Consider the following 13057-nt stretch of genomic DNA (forward strand, 5'->3'; position numbering starts at 1 on the left):
CAGAAGTCAATGGGGTGACATCTTTGGAGACACAGCATCACTCTGTATTTTTATACTCATCTATCTTGTCATTCTTGTGAAAACAAGAAAAATACCAGGTAACTAAAAATCCTATCCAGGTACCCATCCTGAAAGGGGAAGAAATATTATTCAAACTACCCCAGAGGACCTAACAATGGAAAGTCAGCTGTTGGTAAGCATTGAAATACCCAAACAAAGAAATACATTCTGATAATTTTTGCAAATGAAGTCACAAAGCAGAAGACTTGAATTTTTTTAATAAAATGAGATACTATTTAAAATACTTAGCCTTGTGCTGGGCAAATTATAATTCTCAATTAAATTCAATATAAAATAAGAACAGTGAGCTGAATATTAGTATCATATGAGTATAAGTGAAGTTTAAAACAAAGCTAGTAAGAGTCTTCACATCCAAGATCAATCCTATCCCCTCTGTAAACAGGGTTGATAGGGATGGGCAACTTAGACATTGGCTATCTAAAATGGGAGGGCAATAAAGGCACGAAGTGACTGGCTTACAAGTTTTAGAGTGTGTGGAGGAAGGTAGAGTCCCCACAGAATAGTTTTCATTTTGTCTAGATGGGTCTGGTGACAGGAGATAGGGATAAGATCCTTATGATTCAATAGTGAATAATTGTTATCATGACTAATTGCGACTGTCACAATTGTAAAGGTAGACGTTTTGTAACAAAAAGAGGGGACAGGAACAGACAACCCTAGGATCATCAAAGGAGAAGAACATGAGCGGAATGCAGGACCTTATCCAGAGAAGCAACGACACCAGAGATGGAGGCAGATATGGGAACATGGAGAGAAAAAACATCTGAGGACTCTAGACCCATGGAAAGAGAAAGACTGTGTGCTGGTGGCCAGGAGGCAAGCTTGCAGAATATGCCCTTTGGTTGTTTAAATTATTATATATTCCTGAATGTTTTGATGTACATCCAACCCCCCCTAAAACAAACAAACAAACAAAAGCAGAGGGAATAGAAGCAAATACTGTTGAATGATGATGCACAGAGGAGATTGTAATCATTGCAATGAAAAGATGATTGTAAAACTCATGTTGCCCCATGTAAACTATCACTCAATTCACAATAAAAACTTCAAAAAAAAGGTAGTAAATGAAAACCAAAGGATTGTATGTGTGTATGTGTGATTAAGTACACACACCTATGTTAAAGACAGACAATTAAGAACCTTTAAGAACTAAATACCAAAACGATGAAATATATAAGGTAAATGTTGATGAAAAATATTACAAGAAAATAAGAGGAAGTGCAAAAGTTTTCAACATATGAAACAGGCAAAAAATATATGATAATAGAAACTATTTGAAGATTACAGTTGATAAGGGCAAATAAAAAATAGTATAAAGAATTAACTATTATATCCTATTTTGAAGGAGATGCTGAATCCTTGCATATTACACCTAAAACAACACATTTAGTAAATTTTAAAGAGTTAAATTCTTCCTATATAGAGTTAAAAACATCCTATATTGTTGGTTTGATGTTATTAAGGCTGTTGAGTTGTTTCTGACTCATAGCAAACCTGTGTGAGGTTTCCAAGGAGCGGCTGGTAGGTTTGAACCACCCACCTTGCAGTTAGCTGTCCAGCGCTTATCTTACAGTACCACTCCAGGACTCCATAATATGAGTTTATTGTTGTTGTTGTTAAGTGTTATCCGGGTGATTCTGACTCATAGTCAAGTCTGTTCAACCAACTTTTCATTTCAAACCGACCTTGTGGTCCAGTGTTTATCCTCCAGTGACACACCAGGACTTGATTCTTTATTAGAAAATAACAAAATTAAATCTGAATTATAAAATGATAGGGAAAATAAAATTGACTTGAAATTAAATTAAACACATACACACACAACGAAAACAACTGAATGGTTATTGCTGGAAGGAGAGGATAATAACCTCAAAACGAAAATATTTAGAAAATAAAAATTATAGCATTCTTTCTTCCGTATAAAAACTTATGAATTCAGGGTGAAAAAAATCATAGTTTAAGATACTTTAGCTATGAATGAGCAGAATTAAGATAAACTGAGCATGTTTATCAAAAAGCCAGGGGGAAAAAAAAAAAAGCACAGAGAAGTGCTGGTGTGGCGCTATAGGATAAGCACTGAATTGCAAGGTCAGTTTGAACCGAAAGCTTGTCAGTTCAAACCCACCAGCCACTCCTTGAAACCCTCTACAGGGTCACTATGACTTCGCACTTAACAAGAACAAAGAATTGTAGTGCATCCTTGGATGCTTAGTGATGCCTGGCCTCACCTGCCTGTCTGAACCTCTCAAATTTATTAATCTTTGCAAATATCTCAAAAGTCGGGTAATTTATAGGAGGTTGTGAGGGTGGACAATTCTTAGGTTCATTAGTAAATTGCTCTTCAGAAAGTGCGTTGAGGCATAGTTAATTTTCTTTCCCAATATAAGAAGAGTTGGACCTACTGAGAAGAAAGAAATTATTTGAGCATGTGCCAAAAAATATCTTTTCTATATTTCCTTAGTTGAGCACTCAATGGGAGGTGCTCTCCTCTGCTCCTTTTCTCAACACAATTTGAATAAAACCCAAGCCAGTCTCAAAGATGATAAATGACTAATAAATTTTAATTGGCACTTTAGCTCATAAAATATAAACAGTCATTAAGCTCATCCAGCAAATTGTTAGAATGGAAGTGCTCAAAATTGCAGAATGTGCCAAAATAGTGGCTTCAAGATCATGTTTTCTTGCCAGTCGCAAGACTAAACCTAGAACGAAGATTCCTAATGGAATAAGTAGGAAAGAAGACATTAAAAAAAAAACAAAAAAAAAACACCTCAGAATTAAAAGCATGTCGTTGTTGTTAAGTGTTGTTGAGTGGATTCCGATTCATAGTGACCCTGTATAGGGTTTCCGAGTTTGAACTGCTGGTGAGTTTGAACTGCTGACCTTGTGATTCAAACTGACTTTGTGGTCCAACGCTTTTCCTACAAAGCCCCACCAGGACTCCTGAGTTAAAACATAGAGGCACACAATTGAAATACTTTCTCAGTTCAAATGTTCTTTCCACAAAACCATGGATGCTGCTATTAGCACTGTTGACAAATAAGATGAATTTAGTGTCGATACCTCTCTATTTCACTGGCCAACGTGGAAGAAAATGCTTCTTTTAAAATAAGCAAAATACCAGTGAGTAGGTGGTTAAGTATCATTAAAGGAGGAACAAAGAGAATCTCTGTCCTCACGGAACTAGTTATGGTTCTATAAGCAATGCTTTTATTTTCAGGGACCTTTTAAACAAGACTCAGAGGGGTTTTACTGGAGATTTCTAGAACATTTATCTCCTGATATTTCCTATTTATCTTTTAAAAATAGGTGACCTAAAGGAGCTTTGGTAGCATAGTGGTTACGAATTGGGCTGTGAACCGCAAGACCAGCAGTTCAAAACTACCAGCTGTTCAGCGGGAGAAAGATGAGGCTTTCTGCATCACTCAAGGCTATTGGGTCTGTAAATAAGGAACTGTTCTCAAGAGGTGCAATCATGATAGAAAATATTATTTAATTACAAGCATTAGTATTATCTTACCTAGCAATGCTTTTGTTCAGTTATTTTTCCTCTCTGAATTTACTTTTCCAAATACATCTGTCACTGATGATGCCAGTTGACTGATGATTTGAAAGTATGCTTATATTTTTAAAGTTTGGTCATCTGCAAAATAATACTTGAGATTCAAAGACATATTTGAGCAAAGTGTAGTATGTTTGAATAAAGGAGCACATCAGCTCAGGGTAGCAATGAACTTTAGGCCTTTGGGAGAACTTTTACTCTTCAGCAAGATACTCAATTCATTTTTAATTAATAATTTTTACAACAAATGAGACCAACACAGCCATAATCTTAACTAGTCATTTTTTGGGGAATCACTTTGTGCCTGTTGATGTACTAGGCACTTCATACATTATCTCACCATGAGGGGTGTCCCCGTTTTTTAAATTAGAGAATTTAGATACAAAGAGATTAAGTCAATTTTACAAGGCAACAGAGCTAGTAAGTAGAATTGCTGAAATTCAAACTTAAGTGTGAACAACCTAAAGTAATGGGAAAAGAAATATTCATCCAAAGATAAAAATTTGTGGAAACTTTTGTGTATTTTGAAGAGTGAAGTCATATGTTGTTGTTAGGTTACATCAAATTGGTTCTGACTCATAGAGACCAAATACACAATAGGACAAAACACTGCCTGATCCTGCACCATCCTTACAATTGTTGTTATGTTTGAGTTCATTGTTGCTGACACTATGTCAATCCATCTTGTTGAGGTCTTCCTTTCGCTGATCCTTTAGTCTGCCAAGCATAATATTGTTCTCCAGGGACTGGTTCTTTCTGACAACATGTTCAAAGAACGAGAGTTAAAGTCTCACCATCCTCGCTTCTAAGGGACCTTCTGGTTGTACTTCTTCCAATGACAAATTTGTTTTTCTTACTGGTAGTCCATGGTACTTTCAATAGTCTTCTTAAACACCATAACTTCAATGCATCGATTCTTCAGTGGACTTTCTTATTCATTGTTCAACTTTACCATGCGTATGAGGTGATTGAAAATACCAGGGCTTAGGTTAGGAATAATATCTTTGTTCTTGAGCACTTTAAAGAGCTCTTGTGCAGCAGATTTGCCTAGTGCAATACATCTTTTGGTATCTTGACTACCTCCTCCATGAATGTTGGTTATAGATACAAACAAAATGAAGTCTTTAACAACTTCAATCTTTTCTCCATTTATCATGATGTTATCTACTGGTCCAGTTGTGAGGATTTTTGTTTTATTCACATTGAGGTGCAATCCATACTAAAGGTTGTAACCTTTTGATCTTCATCAGTAAGTATTCAAGTCCTCTTAGTTTTCAGCAAGCAAGAGTGTGTCATCCAATACGGATGCTATGTTGTTCTTCATAGAATCCAGCTTCTTGTATTATTTTCTACTGCTATTGCCTCCGAGTCATATAACAGATTAGAATTAAATCTATATAATAATAATAAAAGAAACTGGAGGAAAAAGTCTTAACATAGCGTCTTCTTTAAAGGGCTTTAAAGATTTGAAAGCTTTATGAAACAGATGATGTGTCTAAGTTATTAGACACTCCCACTTCCCAGTCAAAATGCTCAGTGATCCACCTCACATATTAAAGAAGAGAGTCAGGCTTTAGGAGTGGGAATAATTTCATAATGAGTTAAACTTTTAATTTTCTGATTTTGAACTTTAATACATGAGAGGTTGTAAACCAGTGGCCTTTAGGCCAAATCTGGCTGGCATGTAGCTTGCTTGATCAGACTGGGGTTTGGAAAAATTAAGTTTGAATGCCTTCAGGCAGGACAACCACCAATTATTCTATGTCTCCTCTGCATGTTTCGTTCTCAGACTCTTTGAAGCATTCTCATTACTTTCTTGACTCCTGACAGCATTTGAAACTGGAATATCTGCTCTGTATTGATGTGGTATGTTTTGTTTACCAATTTATCATTGAAATAGACTACATTGAGAAAATGTGCATATCATAAAGATGTAATTTGGTGAGTAATTACAAAGGGAGCATACCCGTGTTAGTATGAGCAAGTTAAATATATAGAATATTAGCAGCACTGAAAGTCATTAATTTCAGTTCCCCCCAAGAAAATGCTAAATGCTAAGACCAATATCTGACTATAAATGATTCCAAAATGCATGATATTGTTAAGTGCCATCCAGTCAGTTTCTACGCATGGTGACCCTGTATAGGGTTTTCAAGGAGCGGCTGGTGAATTTGCACTGCCAACCTTGTGGATCAAACTGATCTTGTGGTCCAGTACTTTATTCCACAATGCCACACCAGGTACATTGAAGTAGGTATATATTTTTTAGCCAACTTGACAAACTTGTTATTTTCATTGGAGTGTTTGTCGTTGCTGTTAAGTGTCATTGAGTTGGTTCCAACTCATAGCAATCCTGTATAGGGTTCCCCAGGAGCAGCTGCTGGATTTGAAACAATGGTTTTGCAGTTAGCAGTTCACTGCTAATCCTACAGTGCTATTTAGTTCATTTATAATTAATGCAAGTGCTTACATATTTGTGGAAAATATTATTGTGGTCGATAGGTGCCATGGAGTCGGTACCGACTCATAGTGACTCTGCGCAACAGAACAAAACACTGCCCAGTCCTGCACCAACCTCACAATCATTGCTTCATTTAAGTCCATTGCTGCTGTCACTATGCCAATCCATCTCGATGGTGGTCTTCCTCATTTTCTCCGACCCTCCACTTTACCAAACATGATCTTCTTCTCCAGGGACTGGTCCCTACTGATAATATGTCCAAAGGATGAGAGACCAAGTCGGGCCAGCCTGGCTCCCAGGGTCTGTTTTTCCCATTTATTATAATAATTCTAATATTTTTTCTTGCCTTCTTTTAGTTAACTACATATAGTATTAATAATATGTATCCTATATATGGAGTCCTGGTATGGCACTGTAGGATAAGCACTAGATCACAAGCACACTTTGAATCACAAGGTTGGTGGTTCAAACTCACAAGCTGTTCCTTGGACAGGGTCTCTAGGAGTCAGAACCGACTTGATGGCACTTAACAGCATTTTATATGCGTCAATTTGTTGCATTCTGTATCCCTGCCCACCTCCATGCTCAAATTATTTTTAAGTAAATCCAAGATACCTTATCAGTTTATGTGTAATATTTCAGTATTTAGCATTAAAAGATAAAAATTCATTTTTAACTTATTATAGACACTGGTATGGTATGGTAGGATAAGGCCTGGACTGCTAACCACGAGGTCTGCAGTTCAAACCCTCCAGCCACTCTTAGTAAACCCTATACAAGGTCCCTATGAGTCGGAACCAACTTGACAGCACTTAATAACATAGAGTCTAAGTTAATACTGGTATTTCCACTTCAAATTCTGGAGATTATATCATTATCTACATGATTTTTAATTCTCACTGTATTTATTTGGCTGGTTTAAAAATACTGTTGATGTTTCTGTATCTTTGGTCTAATGTCTTTTAATAATTTGATGCATTATCTATCTTCCATCTTCTCTTATCTCCTTTAGGGTCCTTTGGGCTGTGACCCTTCTGGTTCTGGTATCTATTTCTGTAATTTTCATCCTTTTGTATTTCTATACTTCAATCCCATTATTTTCTTCTGACATATCTTTCAATTCAGTACTTCTCTGTTCCATTATGTTGAATTCACCACTAAATCTATCTATTGTGTTTATAGCTTCAGCTATTTATCAGTTATCTATTTTTATCCTAAATTCTCCATTTGACTTCCTTTTTGTGGCGTCCAACTCTGTATCCTATCTTCCAGTTCCTTAATCAAATAAATAACATTTATACTTTCTGCATCTGATAACTCTAATAACTGGACTGTTGTTCAACTCTAGTGTCTATTTTTTCATTTTGTTTTTAGTGAATTTTACATTCCTGGATATATATATTTAATCTAGTGATGAGTATTACATATTCAAAGTTATAGTTAATTTAATAATATGATTTTCCTCTTTGAAGAGTTACTTTTTCTGCTGGAAGTCATTTTTGGTAGATGCAGTGGTAGGTAAGGGACTATGTTGTACCTCAGTCTTTGTGATGGATGATCTTTTTCTCTTTTTTCCCTCTTACTTCTCAAATCTAGCTCTTCAAACGTTACAACAGAAACTCTGGGATATTTTAAAAAGCCCCCACATGTTGGTGAATCATTTTTTGCCCCACCAATTCTATGAGATTGCCTGTAGCTTTGCTTAGTCTTCAGCTTCCAAGTCTCTGCCTTTGATTTAGAGGGAACAGTGGTGACAATGACAAACAGCAGGCTTACCTCTTGGGATTTTGAACTCTAAAGTTCTAGCCATCTTGGTAGCTCTATGATACCTTTTAATACATGCTGTTTAAGTTTTGTCCAGCTTTTCTAACTGCTGTAGGTATGAGTATTAGTCTTCAACAAATCAGTTTCAAAATCTTTGAAAGAGAGACCACATAATCTATTCTTGAGTTACCACTGAATATTATACAGCTGGATGCAGTTCAGACTAGTTTATGTGTAGCCATGGGAGATATAAGTAAATATTAATATCTATGTTTGTATATCTGTTTATTGTTTAACAAGTGGTCCCAGGGTTCTTTTTTAGTGAGTAACCTCCTTTGTTTAAAAAAAAAAAAAAGAAGAAGATACCTGATATTTGTGTTTTGGATGATGTGGTCCCCAAAGCCATGGGTTTGTAAGGAGTAAAACATTAAGAAAAATAGAGAAGTTAGATTTCTTGGCATAAGATATTTGCAGGAGAAAAAAAGTAGGAAAAGTGAAGTTAAGATGCAGGGTTGGAGAAAAGTTATACAGAGGAATTTCTGGTGGTAGATGAAAGTTTTGAGAACATGTAGTTGTTGTTAGGTGCTACTGAGTCAGTTCTGACTAATAATGATCCTACGTAAAACAAAACAAAACACTTCTCAGGCCTGTACGATTCTCACAATAATTCCTATGTTTGAGCCAATTGTTACAGCCACTGTGTCAAGTCATCTCCTTTGCTGATACTCTACCAAGCATGATGTCCTTCTCCAGAGACTTGTCCCTCCTGATAACATGTCAAAGTATGTGAGAAGTTTTTCTTCCATGAAGCATTCTGGTTGTGCTTCTTCCAACACAGATTTGTTCTTTCTTATGAAGTCCAGGTTACATTCAATATTCTTCACCAAGAACATAATTCAAATAATTTGATCTTCCTTATTCATTGTTCAACTTTCACACACATGTAAGACAACTGAAAATATCATGACTTGAGTCACGTGCACCTTAGTTCTCTAAAATGACATCTTTGCTGTTTTATACTTTCATGAGATTATTTGCAGCAGATTTGACCAATGCAATGTTATTTGATTTCTTGACTGCTGCTTCTATGGATATTGATTGTGGATCCAAGTAAAATGGAATCCTTGACAATTCCAATCTTTTCTCTGTTAATTGTGATGTTACTTATTGGTCCAGTTGTGAGGATTTTTGTGTTCTTTACATTGAGGTGAAATCCACATTGAATGCTGTAGTTTTTGGTCTTCATCAGGAAATATTTTAAGTCCTCTTCACTTCCAGCAAAGTTTTGTCGTCTGCATATTACATGCTGCTAATGAGTCTTCCCCCAATCCTGATGCCGTGTATATAATCCAGTTTCCTGGATTATTTGTCCATTATACAGATGAATAAATATGGAGAAAGGATGCAACCCTGAAGCACAACTTTCCTGATTTTCAATGATGCAGTATCTCCTTAATCTGTTTGAAACACTGCCTCTGGTCTATGTACAGGTTCCTCACGAGTGCAACTAAGTGTTCTAGAATTCCCATTATTTGAAATATTGTCCATAATTGGTTACAACTCTCACATTTGAATGCCTTTGCTTAGTCAATAAAACACAGGTAAACCTCTTTCTCATATTCTCTGTTTTCAACCATGATCCATCTGATATCAAGCAATGATGTACCTTAGTCCATATCCTCTTTTGAATCCAGCTTAAATTTCTTGTCAATGTATTGCTGCAACCATTTAAAAATTATCATCAATAAAAATTTACTTGCATGTGATATTAGTGATATTGTTTGATACTGTCCACATTCTGTTGGGTCAACTTTCTTTGGAAAGTTTCTCTTACAGTTGGTTGGCCAGGTACCTATCTTCCAGATATCTTGACATAGACAAGTGAGCGCCTTCAGCAACACATCTGTTTATTGAAACTTTTCACTTGGTATTGCATCAACTCCTAGGAGCCTTGTTTTACAGTAATGCATTGGACTTCCTCCTTTAATACCATTGGCTCTTGATTATATGCTACTTTCTCTCATGGTTGAATGTCAGCCAGTTCTTTTTGGTGCCATGAATTTGTGTGGTCCTTCCATCATCTTTTGATGCTTCCTGCATTATTCATAGTTTTACCCATAGAATCCTCCAATTATGCAACTTGAGGATTCAAGTTTTCCTTCAGTTCTTTCAGTTTGAAAAATGCTGAGTCTGTCCTTCCCTTTTGGTTTTCTAACTCCAGGTCTTTGCATATATTATTGTACTACTTTGTGTTCTTGAGCCGTCCTTTGAAATCTTCTGTTCAGGTCTTTTGTACTATTTGTATCATTTCTTCTTTTTACTTTGGCTGATTTATATCCTAAAGAAAGTTTCAGAATATCTTGTGACATCCACTTTGGTGTTTTCTTTTTTTCTTGCCTTTTTTGTTTCTTCATCTATGATGACCTTGATGTCATTCCATAACATATCTGGTCTTTGGTCGTTACTGTTCAATGTATCAAACTATCATTCTTGAGATGGTCTCTAAATTTAGATGGGATATACTCAAATCTTATTTGACTCTTGTGGATTTATCCTAATTTTCTTTTGATTTGAGAATATACTTATAATTGATTTGAGAATATATTTGTATAATATTCAATTTTATGATGGTTGCTTTTCTGTGATGTGCTCTCCTTAAGTTTCCTCAAACATTCAGTAAAGTATTTTTAAACACAGGAAGGAATTATTTCTGTGGCATGTCAGGAAGATTACAGAATGAAAGAAAGACCAGCTGGGGAGGGTGAGATGAAGGTGAGAACAAGAGTTTAGTGAAGGTGGGAAGCAAGAACCAGTAGTGATGAATAAGAATAGAAGGCCCAGAAATGTTGAAGAAATCTTGGGAATCCGTTAACATGCAATTTGGGACTCACTTAAATTTATATAAATTTCAAAGAACAAGCTTTCTCAGGCAATACTTGAGTAACCTTTATATGAGTGCTGAAGACTCAGATCTGTATTTTCTCCCCTTAACAAAGAACCTGCTGTCGTAGTAAAATATACATGGAGGAAGTGTGAATACCTTAGGACCCCTTGTGATACAGTGGTTAAGTGCTTGGCTGCTAACCAACAGGTCAGCAGTTTGGACCTACCAGGTGCTCTGCAGGGCAAAGATATGATGGTCTATTTCCAGAAAGAGTTACAGCCTTGGAAACCTTATGGGGCCATTTCTTTTCTATCGTGTAGGGTTGCTGTGGATTAGAACTGACACAATGGCAATGGTTTTGAATGGTGCGGCGCTGTGGGCTATTGTGTCAGACTGCAAATTCGTTTGAACTTCAAGGTCGGTGGTTCAAGCTCACCAGCTGCTCCTTGGAAACCCTATACAGGGTAACTATGTGTTGAAATCGAATCAATGGCAGTTAACAACAACAACAATCTTAAATAAGAAATCAGCTCAGCTTTAGACCCTTCTTCAACCTGACAAAGCTTTCCTCTCTAGAACTTCTCTCTGAATATTCCTGACATAACTGCTTGAGTATTCCCAGAGAAAATCAGCAAATAAAAACAGGCAGTCTAGAATATTCATGAGACATTAAGCCCAGGTTAATAGCTCAGACTATGGATTCAAATAGAACAAACAATGTTTCCTTTGACAATAGAGGGTGAAATCCAAATTATTCACCCACTGATTATTTGTGGCAAAACTTTAAATTATAAGCTGATATCCTTGCCACTTATAAATTTGTGTACTCTAGTAAAATACATAGTTAAGTACAATGTAGGTTACAACACTATAATTAAAGAACATAATGGAAGTAAACTATGCCACCCTTATCCTGAGTTTTTGCATCCCAGCATTTACTGAAGATATTAGTTACCTTCTATCCCTACAATCACAAGCGTGAAAAAGAGGGACTTTGTTTAGAGAAAAGACTAAAGGAAGTTTCTTTTATCATATTTCCCATCTTTGTGGCCTAGACTCCTCTCCCATCTCTAGATTTTTCAACGATGACTTTGTTTTTCCATTTGACTACTGTAGCCCAGCATGAGCAAAAGGGCTTGCTACACTTTGAAAAAGAAAGAAGAGAATTCAGGTCATCAGTAATGTATAGATAAGGTTTTCTAGCAAGCTTACAATCTTACAATGCCATGTTGTTTTTATATACTGTGGATCAAGACTAATTCTCCAAAGCATTGCTACTACCTTTACTGTAACTGAGATGATCCCGTAGTTTGAAATGTACCAACAAGTCTCTCTGAGAACCACCTACTATTGCTCCTTGCTGTTGTTGTTGTTGTTGTTATGTGCCGTGGAGTCTGTTCCAACACATAGCGATCCTGGATAGGGTCTCTGAGGAGTGGCTGGTGGGTTTGAACCGTGAACCTTGTGGTTAGCAGTTCAGTGCTTATCTTACAGCACCATACCAGGACTCCTTGCATGTTGTTAATTGGTTTATTTGTTGCATTTGCTCTCTAACCTGATCCAAATTAATCTAACTGGCAGCCAACTTGCTCCCAGAGCTCAGGACTCCAAATCTAGTTTAGGGATCCTGAGGGAATCCCATCTGCCTGGTTTTTCCTTTGGCAGGTAGAGCAGAGCTCTCTCAGGTTGTATTTTCCTTTAAATGTGCACTCTCCCAATATGGACTCTACCTGTGTCTCTGGATTCTTTCTTGAGAATATCTCACCATTCCCGGTAAATGCACTGCCAATCACCTCCCTGTCAGTTGATGTTTGCATTTTGCTATAATGCTGACCGTGTTTCAGTGGAGCTTTCAGACTGACACAGACTAAGAAGAAAGACCTGGAGATCTTCTTCCAAAAAATCAAATCGCAATAGTCTGATCTCCAACTAATCATGGGGATGATGGGCACAGGACTGGGCAGTATTTTGTTCCATTGTGCATGGGTCACCATGAATTGAGGGCTGACTCAACAACCCCGTCTATGTGTGACTTGCTCACACACCGATGAAAGCACCCACTCCCAAAGCTCCCATTGAAGACTCATGGCTATCCTCTTATTCCCATGGCGCTGCTCCGCATGATTTGCATTTCAAAAGCAACACTCGCAGACTTAAATCTTCAAAAATACTTGAGACATCTCAGTTATTATTCAATAGAGATAACTCTTGTCCATGCTCTGGAATGAATGTCTTCCTTTACATTCATATTTACTGCTCTGGATATATGTGGATACTATACTATGACCTTAAGGAGCTCTGGTAG

The 13057-nt window shown here is 36.8% G+C and overlaps 1 protein-coding gene across 1 annotated transcript in view; it reads right to left on the minus strand.

Moving 5' to 3' along the window:
• The window catches only part of NPSR1 (neuropeptide S receptor 1), a 227186-nt gene that overhangs the window by 177787 nt on the left and 36342 nt on the right, over positions 1-13057 (minus strand). The window lies entirely within an intron of this gene.

This window comes from Chrysochloris asiatica, unplaced genomic scaffold (assembly GCF_000296735.1).
Source record: "Chrysochloris asiatica unplaced genomic scaffold, ChrAsi1.0 scaffold00006, whole genome shotgun sequence".
NCBI lineage: Eukaryota > Metazoa > Chordata > Mammalia > Afrosoricida > Chrysochloridae > Chrysochloris > Chrysochloris asiatica.